At 36.5% G+C, this 19,854-nt stretch overlaps 1 pseudogene; it reads left to right on the forward strand.

Annotated features, from left to right (window-relative positions):
- Positions 1 to 18,313: 18,313 nt before the first annotated feature.
- LOC114030533 lies at positions 18,314 to 18,600 on the forward strand (annotated as a pseudogene).
- The last annotated feature ends 1,254 nt before the right edge of the window (positions 18,601 to 19,854 follow it).

Consider the following 19,854-nt stretch of genomic DNA (forward strand, 5'->3'; position numbering starts at 1 on the left):
ATGGGTGGACATGTAAGATTGTAACCCAGAAAGGAATGGACCAATCTGGGCTTGGAAGGGAGGAGTCACAGGGTTCTAACTGTACAAAACTGTCTCTCATTTCTGTATTTGGCGCAATCTCTTCCAAGTGGTGTGCTGGGTTCTCCCATGAACCGTAAAATAAATAATTCTTCACTCACTCTGAGCTTAGTTTCATTTTTAACTAGAAGGCTTGATTTCTCTAAGGCCTTATTTCTAACAATTTTGTAAAAGACAGCCCAAAGGCAAATCTTCAGGAATTGAAGAGGATTGACCCTTTGTGGGGATGGGGGCTGGAAGTCCCTCCTTCCTTAAAGGAGGATTTGGGAGTAATTCTTGGGAAACAAACAAAAAAACTAAAAGCCCAAAAGAATACCTGAAGTTTTCCCAATTCCCTATCACTGAGAGAATTGAGAGGATTGGGCTTATGGTTCTGGATAGGGAGTCTAAAGGTGTGCTCAGGTCCATGGCCTCGAACAGAACCCTCAGACCAAGAGCCTGAGGGTGTCAGGCTGAGTTAGAGACAGCCTTGTAGTGTCTGACATAACGGGAGTTGAGAGTTCAGGCCCAAAAAGCATTTCCTAGGTACTTGGAAATCCACCAACTGCAGGGCAAGAAAGGGATTAGGAAGAGGTGGGGGGAGAGATGTAGCCTCCAGTCTTAGCTGGATAAAAGCTTGGGATTAGACAGTTTTTTCTGGTCAGGGAACCACATGTTGAGGTTTAGGAGCTAAGGGGTGCTGGAACCCCAAAATCATGACACGTAGGTCCTGCCCGAATGAATTCAACCCAAGCCTTATTTCAGCCAAAGACAAGCTCTATTAAAAATCTGTCATATTGCCCAGATTCTTAAAGAATCTGAACATTTGTGAACTATTGACTAGATTATGAAAATTTGAGCCCTTGGCTAGACTCTTAAAGAATCTGAGCCATGGTCAGGGGTCAGGACTTCTTTAGGAAAGGCTACAAATTCAAGAAACATGTTTGAAGATCATAGGTGCTTAATAAATATTTGTTCAATTTAAATCATAGTGAAGACATAAGTCTCAAGAGAACTGGGGGGGGGGTGCACATATTGACATTGGGGGCCAAGACACATAATTGAAAGCAACTCATGCTTTTGGTGCTAGAAAGATTATGAGGTCTTCTACTGATATTGTTGTTATTCTTTGCTAGACCTAATCTTCACCAAGTGTTGTGTGTCAATTGATGTTTTTGGTCTTTACTACACCCCGCCTGATGTTTCAGCTCATCTTTAGCCCTTACTCTCTTTATAGTCACCTAACACACTGTCCAATGCCCAATAGCAATGTCATCTTTAGTAAGTTCCTCCTCCAAATAAAGGGTAATAAAGCTTCTTATTTTTTAAACTGGCTGTATTATTCAGATGAGATAAGGTATGTAAAGTGTTGAAAACCTTAAATCTGTAAAAAACTGAATTATAATTAATATATAATTATTATTATTATTCAAGTAGCATATTTTTAGTACTATGAAATATTGTTATTATTACTCTCATTAATATTGTTATTCTCCCTGACACCATCTTACCCTATGACATTCAAATAGAAATAGACCTGGAGCAAGTCACTATCCTACAAATTACTCCTTTATATGTCAAAATGGGAGATGTGCAATAGTGAAAAACAACTCACCTAAAAGCAAGGAAGAATTTGCTTCAGGTACTGCCCTAGACACATATTGACTATTTGACCCCAGGAAAGTCATTAAAACTCTCAGTGTTTTAGACAAGTCTTTAAGAATATGAGTTGCAAACAAGGTACTAAGAGGAATTAGTAGAGAGAGGGCTTTCCCTTATCCAGGAGGTCCCTATATCAATAAAACCACAAATCCAGTTCCCATCTCTATACAATGTTTCATGGATTGTTGGTAGATTAAACATCTATTGTTTGTGCTTGAATAAAACATATCAGGCTGTAAGATTTTTCTCTAAAGGACAATTGCAAGCAGGCTTGGTACAATTCCAGTAGATAGGACAACAGAAATGTTGAGTGTTTCATCCTCTTATTATATGCCCTGCAGGCATCCTGGGCCATCACGATTGGTCAATCTGACCTTTGTCTTGCCTCTGGATTTGATGATTCAGGAGGAGAGAATGAGGCTATTGACTTCATGCAGTTCTGATCCATTCATACTCAATTTAAACGTAAGTCAAGAAATCACCCTCTCAAAGCCACTGATCCTCTTTGAGAATGAAAGATGAACAACATCTGCCTTGTATCTGTCCTTAGGACCACCGACTCTTCATCTACCCTGTAGCTGAAATCTCTTTTAGAGTATATGTTGTTTCCTTTAATTAAGATGTGAGCTTTAAGGAACTCCTGGACTGGCAAGCCATGATCTAATTTACAACAATTAAAATCATCCCCACGATAGTGAGGGTGGAGAAATTTACTGAGCTGAACAATGTGAGAAAATGGAGACCCTTCTTACAAGAGAACAGAAACTGAGTGCTTTGATATAGGACAGGGAGAAGTAAGTGCCTAAGCTCTTGGTAGCTCAATTGAGAAGGTCCCCAGTGAATATCCAATCATTCATGAATAGCTGTGAAGCATTTAAGCCAATAATTATGAAGTTTTTTCTGATTCTACTACTTTCCAGATTTGCAGAGAAGCTATACTTTTAATTTCCTCCCTTGATACAGACACAATTTTATAAAACAATTTCCCAATTGAAATTTACTTTCAATTATTACTTAAGGGAATCTAGAATTTCTCATATGTTTCCCTCCTATAATTTTTATACCATTTTTTGATTTTTTGTGGGCTTTAATTGGGAAATATGGGATTTAGGATTCATAGTTGTGTACCAATTATATATTGATGTAATTTGCTATTGTCTTTCTATAAATCTTCAATGGCTCTCTCAAGTCACATTTGCTTTGGTAATGATTGATATGTGTCCTTAGGAGTATTCCTTGAGAGTTCCATATATGGAGCATGATATCAAATTATATATATATACACATGTATACAAACACATATATATACACATACATATATACACATATATATTTCTGTAGGCAGAGGTCAGCATATTTTTATACTTTCTGACTGGAAGTGTGGGCAAATATGATCATTCATAAGGATTAGGGCAATTACTACTGCTTTAAAATTAATTTGATATTGTGTAATTGGTCAGCTAGCTGGATTCATGTTGTCAAACTCAGACAATTTTTTTGTTGAGGCGGGGGGAAGAAGGAATTCCAGTCCAAGTATACTCATTTCCTTTTTCTGTTTTAGGCTTAGAAATGAAGTGTGTGTGTGTGTGTGTGTGTGTGTTATGCATCTGTGTTTTTAATGATTGTCCTGCATTGGCAATATACTATTACATTATTTAGGACTTAGCACACCAGAGACAAAAAAAAACCCAAAAAACACAAAACAAAACAAAAAATAATATGAAGTCCTTGTCTAGAAGTAGTGAGATCTTCCTCAGTGCTTTTGTGACCTAATATTGGTACATGATGGAAATATTTTTTCTAAGATATTTCATAAACACTCATAGATTGTCCACTTTTCTTGGTCAATTCTCAAGCGGGTAAGGTATAGTTATTTCTGATGAGTTTATAAGTATTTTTCCTTCTTCTGGTATCAGAAAACAAATGTTATTTTTGATTTGCTATTTCCTTCTTAAAACTGATCATCGCAACGATTTCAAGCAGAGTCAAACGGGAGTTCCAGGATACCTCATCAATTTCTGTGGCTTTTAGTAGCAGTTGAATTATTCTCACTAAGGTGTTAAACCCAATCAATGATAATTCTAGGGCCCAATTAGCCAGTATTTCAAGGTTCTTGTTGGTCTTTTATAGCTACCTCAATTGCCTCAGGACATATGAAATCCCCATTGTACATCACATGGCCAGTATTAACTTTCTTTGCAGTTATTCTATCCATTGCATTGAGGTTGAATTGAATTTTAAGTAGGTCATTATTATCAATCAATCAATCGATAAACATTTCTTAAGCTCCTATTACATGCCAGGCACTGTCTAACCTCTGGGGATACAAAAAGAAGCAAAAGACAGTCCTTGTCATCATCACTGTTGTTGTTGTTATCATCATCATCATCATCATCATCTCCATCATCATCCTTATTGTTACCCTTATCATTGTCCTTATCTACCAATCCCTGGTTTGAAAAGTGGTCAAAAAGCCACTCTCCTGCAATGGAAGTTTTAGAACTCATTCTTCTTGCACCTTTAGCCTCCTTGTGAATCTCAGTGATAGTATAGTCTTTGATTGAGGCGTACGTTCAGAGCCCTCTGTTGCTTTATGCTCCATCTGATGGAGGTGGTGTGATTAGAAAGCCTCTCCCCTGAAGTTAGGGCCTTCTTCTATCTATAAACCATCCCTTAGATTCCTTAGGCAGCATCTAAAAAAGAAATCTCTTCCTCTCAGATAGCTATCAGGATTTGTTGAGGTCTAGCTTGAGATTATGTCAGCTCATTGAACTTTCCTTAGAATTCTTCTTTTTTTCCTCTCTTCTCTTAATTGCTTCTCCTATTTTGAACACTTCTCTTAATTGTTCTGTCCTCTACTGTCTCTGCTGAGTCTTTCGATTCAACTGTTATCTAATATGCTCAGAAACTTTTTATTTCTTAGGTCTTGTCATACCCCCTAACAGAGGTAAATGTCACCATGGATACACTACTTCAATTGAAAATGGTTTGAGTGATAGTGTGATAAACATTTTAACCCCACTTCATCATCCCTTCCAGTCTATATAAACAAAAGTAGCTTGGTTGGTTAGAAAAAAAATGAAGTAATGTTGACCTTTATCCCATTTCCACCCAGGAACTCAGCACTGTTTGGTCTCTTTAGGACATTCTACAATGAAATATTACTCTGTTAAAACAGGATATCACAAAATTACAAAACATTGGTATTGTAATACACTGTAGAAGCCCATCTAATTCAAACTCTACTTCAGCAAGAACAACAGCGGTTTCAACCTGAATATGTAGAGTAACAAGGAACTCACTGTGGGCCGAAACAACCCATTTCACATTTGGAGGGCTAGGAAGTTTTTCTTTATGTCAATGCATCAAGGATCTGTGATCTTGCCAGTGTTGGGGGTCTCACCCTATAATACAGTTCATAGCAAATCTGTATTTTAATTATGATGTTAATGTCAATATTAATAATAGCTAGCATTTATATATTACCTGCTAAGTGTCAGTCAAAGTGTTAAGCATTTTACAAATATTTCATTTGATCCTCACAACCTGCCTGGGTGGTAGGTGCTACTATTACCCTTGTTTTATAGTTTAGGAAATGGAGGCAAGCAGAGGTTAAGTGACTTACCCAAGGTCACACAACTAGTAAGTATCTGAAGCTGGATTCAAACTCAGGACTTCCTGACTTCACGTCCAACATATAAGTCTATTAGACTTGACTGAGGCTCAGAAAGACTTAGCAATTTCCCATAGCCACATAGTTTCAGACATGGGATTTGAATCTAAGTTTTCTAGACTCCAAGTCTACTTCTCTTCCCAGTATAGTAGATCTCAAAAGATAAGGTGCTAGTTTCAGATTAACTCTAGTCATTCAATCAGTCAATAAACATTTATTAAGTCCCTACCATGTGCCAGGCATTGTGTTAAAGACTGGAGAGCAAAGTAAGGCAATAGAAAATCAATCAATAAATATAAGTGCCTACTACCTGCCAAGTATTGTGCTAAGTGCTGGGGATACAAAAAAAGCAGAACAAACAAACAAACAAACAAAAAAACAGCAAAAGACAGTCCCTACCCTTGAGGAGCCCACAATCTAATGAGTTAGACAACATGTAAAGCTATATGCAAGATATACACAAGCTATATACAAACTATATACAAGATAAATTGAAAATAATAATTATTGGAAATACTAGATTAGAATATGAAATACCCTGTCCTTGAAGGCTTTATTTTTTTATTTATTTATTGCTACTTATATTTTCTTTGACACCAGGTCAATGGTTAATATTGAGTTTCGCTCTTCACTTAGAAGATGTCTGGTGAAAATCACACCTACTTAGAAACTTGCATTTGTGAGCACATGGGTAGGCAATTAACCCAGAGGGAGGTGAAGACATAGATACTTGAAAGAGAAGGGAACCGCATTGAGGAAAAAAGCAGCAGTTGTTCCCTTAGAAGGATCCCATTCCATCTGCCACTTGAGTCATGTTTCTCTTGTGTAGGATCCAAGGCACATCCTACCACCTGAATAATGAATGAACTCCAGGAAACTCTGCACATCACAATGACTGAATTGAAGAGAGAGTGGATATTTTCTTTTTTCATGAAAACAGAAAGGTCACAGAGAAGAGTCACAAGACCTAGGTTCAAATCTCAGCTCTGCTACTTGGTTTTGTGACCTGGGCTGACGCGGCCGCTGCAGTGGTGAGCATGAGACCAGCTCAATACTCTTAACCCGGAGGCGCATTGATGAGGCGGGAGACAGCAAAATGGCAGGAGCTCCGTTTGTTAAGTGCTAGTAGCTTTCTTTTGTATCCTTAGTAACACCTGATCAAAGCATGATCTCCACATGATAGCCAATCACCAAGTCTGCTAGACACCTGCAGCCCTCGTGTCAGGGGTATGAGTAGGACTTTTCTCCCAATGAGAGGAGAGCCGAGCCAACCATGGGAGCTGTGTGTCAGCAAAGGAGAGGTCTTGTGAGACTTCCTTGTTTTTGCCACTCAACAGGTTGTGACCCTCAGCTTCTGCCAAGAGAAGCTAGAACTCCCATGAGAAAATTACCCTAACACTGGGCCAAGTCACTTCTCTAACTAAATCCTTTGAGAGTATTAATTCAAGCCCATTCAAATAATATGTGGTAAGTACATACTATGTACAAGGCACTTTAATGAATATGCTATGGCCTGGACCTATCAATAGTATGGGGAATTCCTAGATGAGGAAAATTATTCTACCTGTGAAGACTGGTGCCTTTTATGAACGTACATATTTTAGCTGCCTAGAATTGTAGAGGATAAGTGACTTGTCCAGGGTCACATAGTATGTGTTAAAATTGGGACTTGAAACCAGGGATTTGAGGTCAGCTCACTATCCAGTAAGTTGCGTAGCTTCTCTCTGTGATAAATATTGGCTACATAAACCAATAATCAAAGACACAAATGCTGTCTTCAAAGACTTTACTTTCAGTGTGGAGGTGGGAGTGGATACAACATGTAAATAAAGTAATCTGAGGAGGAAAAGAAGACTTATACCTAGAGGTATCAGGAGGTGCCCTATCCGAGCTAAGCTACTCATCCTAGCATTCAAAGTCCTTCAAAATCTTTCTCCAATGTATCTAATGGTATATTTTATCTTACTTTTAAAAATAAAAACTTTTAAAATCTCTGAACTAAAACACCGATAAAGATCAGTTTGATATACATACCAACACGAAAGATGATAGATACTGTGAATATTCATTTCATGCTGCTTGATTTTTAAGAGTATATATGCTACACAATAATTTCAAGTCTGTCCCACTTGTCCTCTCCTCCTTCTGAACTTCCTTATGTTCACTTATGTGTAGCCTTTTTGTTTTTTGGACACAATTTTGGCCAACTTTTCCTCACAATCCACCTCCTTTCCCCACAATTTAAAAACAAAACATGAGAAAGAAAGAGATAGAATAGTAACGCATAATGAAGCCTGGGATTTTTGGAACAATTTTAGGTCTGTTCCTTTGGGTGGTCTCTGAGTTTGCACCTTTCAGCAGTAGGGGGAAAATGCATGGATGGGTAGAGATAAAGCCTTTCTTCAGGGGTATTGTGAGGATCACGAGATAATGGATATAAACTACTTCAAAAACTTTAAAGCATTATATAAACATCAGCTATTTTTATTATTATTAGACTACATTCATCAAGTCTTTAGTCTGGTGATAACTTCATTCTCTGTACTCTTTCTGAGCTCAAGCAATGTTTATGGAACGATACAGGCATGTTCTGGTAAATATATGTGCACATACTTTTAAGTTTAATCTTCATGATCAACATTTTCTTAAATCTTGAGAATCAATGAACAATAGATCAAGCTCAGATTTCTGAGCTTAAATGCCCACACTGAAAATTTAACAAATGTGTTGGAGCACACTCCAGCACATTCTAACTTTCTTCCTCCAGTCAGTTCTCTCAAGACACAGAAAGCCAAAGCTTTTCTTCTTTCTCCACCCAGCTTTCTCCAATAGCATGTGGCAGGGGAAACTGAGATCTCTTCCCAAATCTGAATTGAGCTCTCTCCTTAGATCACATCTGTTCCAAGCTCTTCTTTTTAGCCCTAAACTTGGCTCAGCTACCACACTGGTACAAATAAGGGTCTCTTCAGTGAGATGATTCATTTGAATCTCATATTGATAGAGAAAAAATTCCACATTTCTGCCATATACACAATAATTACGCATACACTTGTCTCATAGTCACTAATCATTTCTAGGAATCAGGATTTCCCAGTTATTATCTTCAAAGTCTTGCAAATTACATGCTAGGAAGAAAGACTTTGTATCTTTACCTAGAGTTAAGTAACTTTTTTTTCTGAAAGTTTTTTCTTCCAATAATTTTCTCACAATTATTGTTGTTTGTTCCCTTTCCTACTAGCAAAACCATCCACATTTGAAAGTGGCGCTCTCTTTACAATAGGAAAAGCTAAGGGAACTATTTTTTTTTCCAGAGAAGAGAAAATGTAGCATGTTCATGACAACAGCCTTCAAGTATCTGAAAGGATTTTTATGGGTTAGAGGAATTAAACATGGTTTGCTTGACTCTTGAGTGAAGAATTGAGGGGTGGTAATCACAAGCAAGCTGACCTTGGTTCATCAGAAATACAGACGTCCAGATGGCCAAGAGTCGAATGCATCTCCTCAGGAGGAAATGTGTTCCTTATCAATAGAGGCTTTAAAGGGAGGTCTGGATGACCATTTCTCAAATATATATTCTCATTAAGGAATAGGTTAAACAAGTTGATGTCTGAGATCTTGCCAACTCTGACAATGTGATTCTATAATCATAGGAATTTGAACTTGAAATGAAACTCAGAAGTCATTTAGTCCAAACTTTTCTGAAATTATGAATCACTACTAAGGATATGGCTCTACTGGTGACATTAAAATCTAAAATTCAGTTCACTACTCTCAAGGGAGCAAAGTATTACACAAGGAAAACTGTTAGAAAATAATACAACTGTAGTAACAAAATGAAAGAGTATGGCACGGACAATGATATGTTTTTGAGAGTTCAAAGAAGGAAGATAGAATCAGTTGATTAATCAACAGGTATATTAAGTGTCTATGAGGTACATGCACTGAGTAAATTATGAGGATGTAGATTTAAAAATGAAACTGGCCCTGGACTCAAGGACCTCATATCACATTGAGAAGAGATAAGATGAACATATACAAAATATATGGATGTATTTTGTATATGTGTAATACTATGCTCCCTTGAGAGTAGTGAACTGAAATGAGGCAGATAAAATGCTACAAGTAAGGGTTATGTTACTTACTAAGGGGGGACTCTATATGGCTTCTTAAAAGGGTTATTATGAAGCTGGACTTTATCAGATAGGAAGAAATCAGAAATACGGATGGGGCAAAAGGATAGCCAACCAGAAAGAACAGTATAGCCAAAGCCACAGAGTTGGGAAATCACGTAAACCACGGGATCAGAGAATCGTAGATTTAGAGTCGCAAGGGACCTAAGAGGTGACTTAGTCCAACTTCTTCATTTTACAAATGAGGAACCTAGGGGCAGCTAGGTGGTGCAGTGGATAGAGCACTGGCCCTGAAGTCAGGAGGACCTGAGTTCAAATCCGGCCTCAGACCAAACACTTGACACATACTAGCTGTGTGACCTTGGGCAAGTCACTTAACCCGGATTGCCTCACTTAACACAAAACAAAACAAAACAAACAAACAAACGAAAAAAAATGAGGAACCTAAGGATCAGAAAGTTTCACATTTTATTCAAGGTCACATAGTTAAAAAAAATTGAAGAGCTGACATTTAAATCCAGATGTTAAGACTCCAAAGAGATTGCTCCTTCATTTGCAACACAGTACTTGCCAAGCTATAATTGGGCCAGTTTAGCTGAAGTACAGAATAGGGAAAGGAAGAATTAGGGGAAATAACTATTGGAAAAAATAGGTTAGATTCAAGTGACAGTGGACATGACTCCCAACCTCAGGAGTTGAGATGTGAAAAGTTAATTAACATTATCTGTTTCAGGTTCAAGAGATATTTTTGCATTGCATGCTATAGCATCAGGTTTAATTTCACAGGTCCCCAGAGTGCCATTCCTGCTGCTGCCAACCAGGACATGAAACTCTATCTGAGATGATAAAAGTGTTACTTCCTAAATTTATGATATCAGAATGATATAGCAGACATCTGCTCTGAGGAAAACACATGGTTCAATATGGAAATCTCAGGAGTTAACACCTGCAATGAATACATTCAAGTTTTGGCTTATGTATAGTTCTCTGCTTCTCTTCCATGAAGGTATTAATATCAAAATGTGGCCAAGGAGAAGGTTGAAAATCCAAAAATAATTGGTGGAATAAAAACTGGTCTGTGACTGATAACCTTGGTAAGGCAAAGAAAAACAAAGAACAAATTCACGTAGTTGCTTTTCATTAATTTAAGTTCTCCTTAAATGTAACATACAAATTACTCTGGTTCTTCAAGACTCTTGCTGTAGAACGCAAAAGTTGAGAGGTTCTGCCAATCTGCAAAAACTTCAGGAAATAATCCCCAAATGGATTTGATTTGTGTGATAGAAGATCAGACAGCTAAGTGTGGAGAGAGAGGTTTATCATCAAAGGGTGTGACCCAAGGTAATAATTTTTTCTACCTATAATAACTCACATGAACCATATACTAAAATGTGGATAGAGGTGTGTTCTCCATTGGATAAAGGAAGATGCAAAATGAAGAAATCATAAATGTTTTTGCTAAAAGTAGCTTTTGCATATGGTTCTATCATGAAATAAAATCATTGATGAGTCTAAGTAAGATTCTGTTCTTTGATTAGAAAGGCATGGAAGTGTTAGGCATGTCCCTTTAATGAAAATTTATTCAGTCCAATCTCATCCAATCCAATAAGCATGTATTAGACACCTATTATGTACATAGCTCTATACAATGTGCAGAGGAAACAAAGACAAAACATAAACAGCTCCTGCCCTTAGGTTTTTCATACCCTATAGTGTAGAACATAATCTATTATGCTGTGGCAGTTTTACAACTCTCAAAAGTGGCCATGCATTTCAAGATGATGAACTCACTCAGAAATAAAACCCTCTCTATATGTTGATACCTCTAGATGCTATAGAATCAATACTCTAGGCCTGCCATATTAGTTGTGCTTCTAAGCAAGTCAACATTAATGCAAAGGGCTAGGGGTAGTCTAGGCATGATTGTGATGAAGGACTACAAGGAAATTGACTTTTTTGTATGATTTCTTCATTTTTGTGTGGCATGTACCTCTTTTTCAGTCTTGCAAAACCTATGGACATTTCCAAAGAAAGGATATCAGGTAACTAAAGGCAAAGTTTATATGATAGGTTAGGGAACATGAAGATGTATTTTCCCCATACAAGTTCATGGACCTCCTAAAATATATCAAGGATCCCCTCTAAGAATCCTTATTCTAACAGAACAATGAATAGCATCTGCTAAACCTGATGTCATAAGTTATCTATTGATTTATATTATTTTCTTTGAATCTTGCCACACCTTTCCCTTGTATGTTGAGCTTGTGTACCCTCATAATTCTCTTAACTTTGTATATTTCACTTCTAATTACTTTTCCCATTCCCAATTCCCTTTTTGTCTTCTTGAAAAATCATTAAAAAGTTCCATAATGCTCTGACTCATGACACTAAGAATCTGTACCTGATATTGGAATGTTTTTTTTTTCCCTCACAGCTATACATAGTAATAATAGTAATACCTTGGATCAGCTGGCAGAGCAGAATGTTGGTTTACTTATTTAGCAATAGCATAGTATAGAATCACAAAACTTCCAAGTTGGAAGAGACCTGGACAGCCAATAGTTCAAACTCTTCCTGAATTGGAATCTCTTTTATAACCTTCCTGACAAATAGTATCTGCTTGAAAACCTCTACTAGTAAGGCTCCTGAACAAGCCCATTCTACTTTTGGAAAGTTCCGAAAGTTAGGATGAGTCTTCCTTACATAAGTAGCTAGTATCCACCTTGTGGGTAGAGTGCTTGACTTGGAGTCAGGAAGATCTGAGTTAAAATATGGTCTCAGAGACTTACTAGTTGTGTGATCCTGGAAAAGTCCATTAATCTCTGTCTTCCTTAGTTTCTTTGACCTTAAAATGGGCATAATCATAAAAGTGGCCTTCTGGGATTATTGTAAAGATCAAATGAGATTTTATTTGTAAAGCAATTAGCACAGTGTCTGGCACTTAATAGATGCTTGTTCCCATTCCTCCCTTTACCTTGAACATAAACCTAACTCTGCAACCCTCTGGGCCTATTGTTTCTAGTTTTATCCTCTCAGGTCAACTAAAAATGTACAATCTTTTATCCATATGACAGTTCACTTCAATATAACTGACCATATTCTCCCTAAATCTCTTCTTCAGGCTAAGCATTCCCAGTTCTTTCATTCAATCCTTGCTCCTGTATCATAACTACCCTCATTAGTTACCTCTAGAAGAGCACCATCATTATCTTCCAGAAATATCAGGTCCAGGGTGGGGTGAAATGGCTTGCCCAGATTTACAAAACAGGGAATGACAGAGGTAATAATAATAACTCACATTAAAATAGAGCTTTATAATTGATATATTACATCAGCCCAAACTGATCTTTGCTAAGGCAAGCATTATCATCCTGATTTTATAAATGAGGCAACATAGCCTTAGAAAGGGTAAGTTGTTTAGTATAAACCATAGAGATGCCAAGTGGCAGAGATAATACTATCACCCATATCTCTTGGAGGCCCTTATGTACAGTGAAAAGAGGGCTTGATATGGAATTAAGAGATATTGGATCAAATGCCAATAGACTTTTGCAAGCTGTGTGACTTTGAGCAAATACTTAACCTTGTTGAGACTCTCTTCTTCAGTGAGATGATAATTCTTACATTGATGTCTTTGCAGGGTAGTTGTGAGGAAGATGCTTTGCAAACCTTGAAGTTCTATCAAAAGGTGAATTGTTACTTCTGGGGAAAGAACCAAGATGGAAGAGTAGAGAAAGCACTCAGCTGAGTCCCAACCCACCCTCAACATTCACCTCCAAACAACTTTAAACTAATGTCTCAAATTGAATTCTGGAGGGACAGAGCCAATAAAAGGTCTGAGTGAGACATTTTTCCAGTCCAAGACAACATAAGAGGTTGGAAAGAGAGATCTGTAACACAGGGAAGGATGCTAGCCAGAATCCATGTGGATGGAACATCATGGTGGGACTAGACAGTGGTGATAGAAGCAAGGAGCAGCTTTGGGAAATCTCAGGCCAGAGGTGGTAAAGGGACTTGACAATTGATCAAAACAATATTACAGGGCATTCCTGTAATAGTACTGAAAGCAGGACCAGTTACTGTTTGGCACCTCCATTGCTTATACCCGCTTCTGGATCAGAGTTCAAGGGAAGAGAGGAGCACTTTTAGTCAAGAGGTAGTGGAAGCCCTGAGGGGTAGTATTGTTTGCCACTGCTAGGGATCAGGGGCCCTTCCTAGGTAAGAACTGTAGCACAGACCAGGAGAACAGTGACCTTACCTCTCCCCAGATCACATCACCTTGGAAGCACCCAAAACTTCAAAACCTTCAGAATTAGCTTTGAGAACAACAGTTAAAAAAAAAAAGAGCCTGAAGCTTGAGATAGAACCCTTCTCCCTCCCTATTCATAAAGAAAAGGAGACCAGCATTAACACAAAGTTCCAAATCAAGAAATAGGGTGAGAAAGTAAGTAAACAATGAAAAAGAATCTTACCATAAAAACTATTATAGTGACAGGGGAGATAAAGACATAGACTCAGAAGAAGACAATGAAGTCAAAATAGTTATAATCAAAGCAGCAAAGAAAAAAGGTGAGATGGACACAAACCTTACAAGAATTCTTAGAAAAGCTAAAAAATGGTTTCCAAAATCAAAGTGGTAGAGAAAAAAAATAGGTAAAGAAATGAAAGCAAGGGAAGAAAATCATGAAAAGACAATTAACAACTAGGTAAAAGAGACACACAAAATAATGATGAAAATAACTCCTTAAAAACCAGAACCATTTCCAAATGGAAAAAGAGGTAGAAAAGCTCACTGAAGAAGATCATTACATAAAAATTAGAATTGGGCAAGTGAATGCAAATGACTCAATGAAACATCAAGAAACAACAAAAAGTCAAAAAATTTAAAAAAATAGAAGAAAAAGTCAAATATTCATCAGAAAAACAACTGACTTGGAAAATAGTTTGAGAAGTAATAATTTAAAAATTGCTGGATTATCTGAAAACCCAGGATCAAAGAAAAACCTAGAAATCATATTTCAAGAAATTTTCAAGGAAAACTTCCCTGATAGCCTAGAACCAAAGAATAAAAGAGAAATTGAAATAATTCACTGATAATCACCTGAAAGAGATCCAAAATGAAAACTCTCAGGAATGTTATAGTCAAATTTCACAGCTCCCAGGTCAAGGGGAAAATATTTCAACAGCCACAAAGAAGCCATTCAAATATCATGGAGCCACAGTTAGGATCACACAAGATTTAGCAGCTGCCACATTAAAGGAGTGGAGGGCTTGAAGTAGGATATTTCTGAAGGCAAAAGATCTGGGATTATGACCAAGAATCACCTACCCAGCAAAACTGAATATAATCCTTTTGGGGAAAAATATTTAGTGAAATAGAGGACTTTCAAGTATTCCTGATGAAAAGGCAAGAGAGGAATAGAAAATTTGACTTTCAAATACAAGACTCAACAGGAACATAAGAAGGTAAACATAAAAGACAAATTAAAAGAGATTCAACCAGATTAAAATTTTGCTTTCTATATGGGAAGATGATACATGTAACTTCTAAAAGCTTTATCATTATTAAGGGAGTCAGAATGATTCTACATTGAATGAGGGCACAGGAGTGAGTTGACTTTCTGGGATAATATAAAAAAATGGATAGACATGAAACAGGGATGCCCTGGGAGGAGGGGAAAGGAAGAGGAAGAATGTGGAAAATTATCTCATATAAAAGAAGTGTGCAAGGAAGAGCTTTTTACAGTGGAGGGCAAATGTTAAAGGGTGAACAGGCAACATTTCAACCTCACCCACCTCTAAATTGGTTCAAAAAAGGAATACACACAAACACACACACATACACATACATACATATACAGATTCATACATAGATATATGTGTATATACACATATATACACATATACATATATACACATGTATTTATATATATAATATATATTTATGAATTGCTAATAGAAATTTATCTTACTCAGCAGGGAAATAGGCACAGAAAGAGAACAAGAGAAAGTGGGGTTGATAAAAGGGGAGGCAGATAAAAGAATGCAATGGTCAGAAGCAAATGAGACTTTGGAGAAGGGACAGGATAAAAAGAAAGAGGGGATGAAAAGAAGATAATAGGATAGAGGGAAATATGCAATTAGTAAACATAACTGTGAATGTGAATGGGATGGACTCACCCATAAAATGGAAGCAGATAGCAAAATGGATTAGAAACCAGAATTGAACAATATGTTGTTTACTAGAAACACACAAAACAGTAAGGCACACACAGAGTGAAAATAAGGGGCTGGAGCAGAACCTATTATCCTTCAGCTGAAGTAAAAAAAAAAGGCAGGTATAGAAAGCATGCTTTTATGGGAAAAAAACAAAAAGAACTAATGAAAAGGAATAAATGGGGAAACAATATGTCACTGAAAGGAAGCATAAACAATGAAGTAATATCAATACTAAACATAATGTAACAAATGGCATAGCATCTAAATTCTGAAGAGAAAAGTTAAATGAATTACAGGAGGAAATAGATGTTAAAATTATGATAGTGGGGGACCTCAACTTTACCTTCTCGGACATAGACAAATCTAATTATAAAATGCGTAAGAAAGAAATCAAGAAGATGAACAGAATCTTCAAAAAGTTAGATATGAAAGAACTCTAGAGAAAACTGAATAGGAATAGAGAGGAGCATACCTATTCTCAATGTCATGTGGCACCTTCACAAAAATGACCACGTTTTAGGCCTTACAAACAAATGCAAAGCAGAAATATTAAATGCACCATTTTAAAGACAATAAGACAATAAAATTACATTTAATAAAGGACTGTGGAAGCACAAATGAAAAGATAATTGGAAAATAAAAATTCTAATCCTAAAGAATGAGTCAAAGAACAAATACTATAAACAATCATAATTGTATTAAAAAGAATGACAACAATGAGACAAATTTCAAAATTTGTGGGATATAGTCAAAGCAGTACCTAGGTAAAAATTATATCTCTAAATGCATATATCAACAAAAGAAAGAAAGGATATATTGATTTATTGGGTATGCAACAAAAAAAATTGAAAAAACACATTAAAAATCCCCAATTAAATATCAAAATGGAAATATTGAAAATCAAAGCAAAAATAAGAAAATTGAAGTAAAAATGAACTAATAAATAAAACTGAATGAGTTTTATGAAAAAAATAGATAAACCATTGGATAATTTGATTTTAAAAAAAAGAAGAAGAAAACCAAATTATTAGTACCAAAAATGAAAATGGTGAATGCACCACCAATGAAGATGAATTTAAAGCAATTTTTAGTAGTTCTTTTGCCCGATTATGTGACAATAAAGCTGGCAATTTAAGTGAAATGGATAAATATTTACAAAAATATAAAATGCTCAGATTATCAGATAAGGAAATAGAATACTTAAATAACCCTATCTTAGAATAGAGCATATCATTACTGAGGTTCCTATGGGGCAAAAAATGTAGGACAAGATGGATTTATAAGTGAATTCTAACAAACATTTAAGAAAAAAAATAATCCCAATACTCTATAAGGTATTTGAAAAACATTGGAAAAGAAAGAGTCCTACCAAATTCCTTTTATGACACAAATATGGTTTTGATACCTAAACCATGGAGAGCAACAATAGAGAAAGAAAACTATAGACCAGTTTTTTTATTTTATTTTTTATTAATTTATTTTTATTTATCAACAATCACTTCCATATGCTTTTGAGTTTAAAATTTTTCTCCTCCTTCTTCCCCACCACTCTCACCAAGACAGCACACAATCTGATATAGGCTATACATATACATTCCTATTAAACATATTTTCACATTAGTGATGTTGTAAGTAAGAATTAGAACCAATAAGAAGAACCACCAGAAAGAAGAAACAAAACTCAACAAAAGAAAAAAAAATAGCAAATAGTATGCTTCGATCTGCATTCAAACTCCATAGTTCTTTTTTTGGATGTGAATAGCATTTTCCATCACAAGGCCTTTGGAGACGTCTTAGATCCTTGTATTGCTGGGAAGGGTTAAGTTTATCAATATTAGTCATTGCCCAACGTGGCTGTTATTGTGTAAAACGTTGTCTTGGTTCTGCTCACTTCACTCAGCATCAGACCGCACAAGTCTTTCCAGGTTTTTCTGAAGTCAGCCTGTTCATCATTTCTTATAGCACAATAGTATTCCATTACATTCATATACCACAACTTGCTCAGCCATTCCCCAATTGATGGGCATCCTCTCAATTTCCAATTCTTTGCCACCACAAAAAGAGCTGCTATAAATATTTTTGTACATATAGGTCCTCTTAGAATTTGTACGATCTCTTTGGGATAAAGCCCTAGAAGTGCCATTGCTGGGTCAAAGGGTATGCACATTTTGATAGCCCTTTGGGCATAGTTCCAAATTGCTCTCCAAAATGGTTGGATCATTTCACAACTCCACCAACAATGCATTAGTGTTCCAATTTTCCCAAATCTTCTCCAACATTTATCATTTTCTTGTTTTGATAGACCAATTTCCTTAAAGAATATTGATGCCAACCACTGCTGCCTCCTCCTCCTGCTCCTCCTCCTCCTCTTCCTCCTCCTTGTCCTCCTCCTCCTCCTCATCCTCCTCCTTTTCCTCCTCCTCCTCTTCCTCACCATCACCACCATCATCTTCCTCCTCCTCCTGTTCCTGTTCCTGCTCCTACCGCTGATGCTCCTCCCTCGTTCCCTTGGAGTGGACCATCCTGGTGCCTCTTTTGTGAAGGGGCAACTGAGGAGACCCCCGGACTCACCATGGCCAATGAAACGCCGAAGGAAGGCATCAAGACTGAAAACAATGACCACATTAATTTGAAGGTGGCAGGGCAAGATGGTTCGGGGTGCAATTTAAGATTAAGAGGCACACACCACTTAGTAAACTATTGAAAGCCTATTGTGAATTACAGGGTTTGTCAATGAGGCAGATCAGATTCTGATTTGATGGGCAACCAATCAATGAAACAGAAACACCTGCACAGTTGGAAATGGAGGATGGAGATACAATTGATGTATTCCAGCAGCAGACAGGAGGTGCTTACTGAAAACAGAACATGAAACTCTACTCCAGAACTGTGCTCCCAAAGAAAACAATACATTCACAATTCAAAAACCAAGATTTGGTTCATCCACATCCTGACTACTGCAGTAAAGTTTTCTCTCTTCTTTGATTCCCTTCCCTCATTCCTTTATTGTACATAAAGTAACTGCTGTATGTGCACAGGCATAACGCATATTTTTTTAACTAAATGGCCAATAATATGTTATGATCAACATCAAATGGAGATGGGGAGGGGAAAAAACAAACTGGTTCTGTGAAAATATCCCTTTTCTCCATTAGTGGCATGCTCATTCAACATTAATCTTTATATTCCAGTAAGTTATTTTGCTCTCACTGTTTAACAACAACAACAAAAAAAAAAAAAAACACAAAAAAAACCTTGCATACCTTGTTTGATTGGATAATTCCAATGTTTTTCTTTTATCATTGTAAAACCAAGGATGATTTTATAACTTTTTTGTATGTAGCTGTTACATGTAGGGCAATTTCTGTCTCTCATTAGGGATAAATTACTATAAACAAATTGATCCTAGATAGTTTTCCCTTCAAGTCAAACATCTTGTTGTTTAAATAAACTTCTTGTTTAAAAAAATGTTGATGCCAAAATTTCAAATAAAATACTAGCAAAGAGATTACAGCAATATATCACAAAGATCAAAGTAGGCCCAGGTGGGATTTATACTAGGGATACAGGGCTACATAACAGAAAAACTATTAGCATAACTGACCATATCAATAACAAAATCAATCAATAACAATAACAACAAAAATCATGTTTCACAGGAAGTAAATGCATAACTTTGATTACATGAAATTAAAAACTTTTGTACAAACAAAATTTTGCAGAGACAAAATTAAAAGAAAAACTGGAAACTGAGGAAATTTTATATCAGATTTCTCTGATTTATATCAGGTTTCTCATTTCTCCACTATATAGTGAACTGTGCCAAATTTATTAAAAAAAAAATAAAAACTATTCCCCTAATGATAAATGATCAAAGAACTTGAATAGGCAGTTTTCAGAAGAAGAAACCAACGTTATCAATAGTCACATAAAAAATTTTCTTAATGACTGCTGTTTAAAGAAATGCAAGTTAAAACAACTCTGAGATATCACCTCACACCTATCAGATTGGCTAACATGACAGAAAAGAAAACACAAAGAAAAAGCAAAAGTAAAGAACAAACACTGTAGGGGATGTGGAAAAGTAGGTATCCTAATTCACTGTTGGTGGAG

Source organism: Vombatus ursinus, unplaced genomic scaffold (genome assembly GCF_900497805.2).
Source record: "Vombatus ursinus unplaced genomic scaffold, bare-nosed wombat genome assembly UNPS02005236.1, whole genome shotgun sequence".
Lineage (NCBI taxonomy): Eukaryota > Metazoa > Chordata > Mammalia > Diprotodontia > Vombatidae > Vombatus > Vombatus ursinus.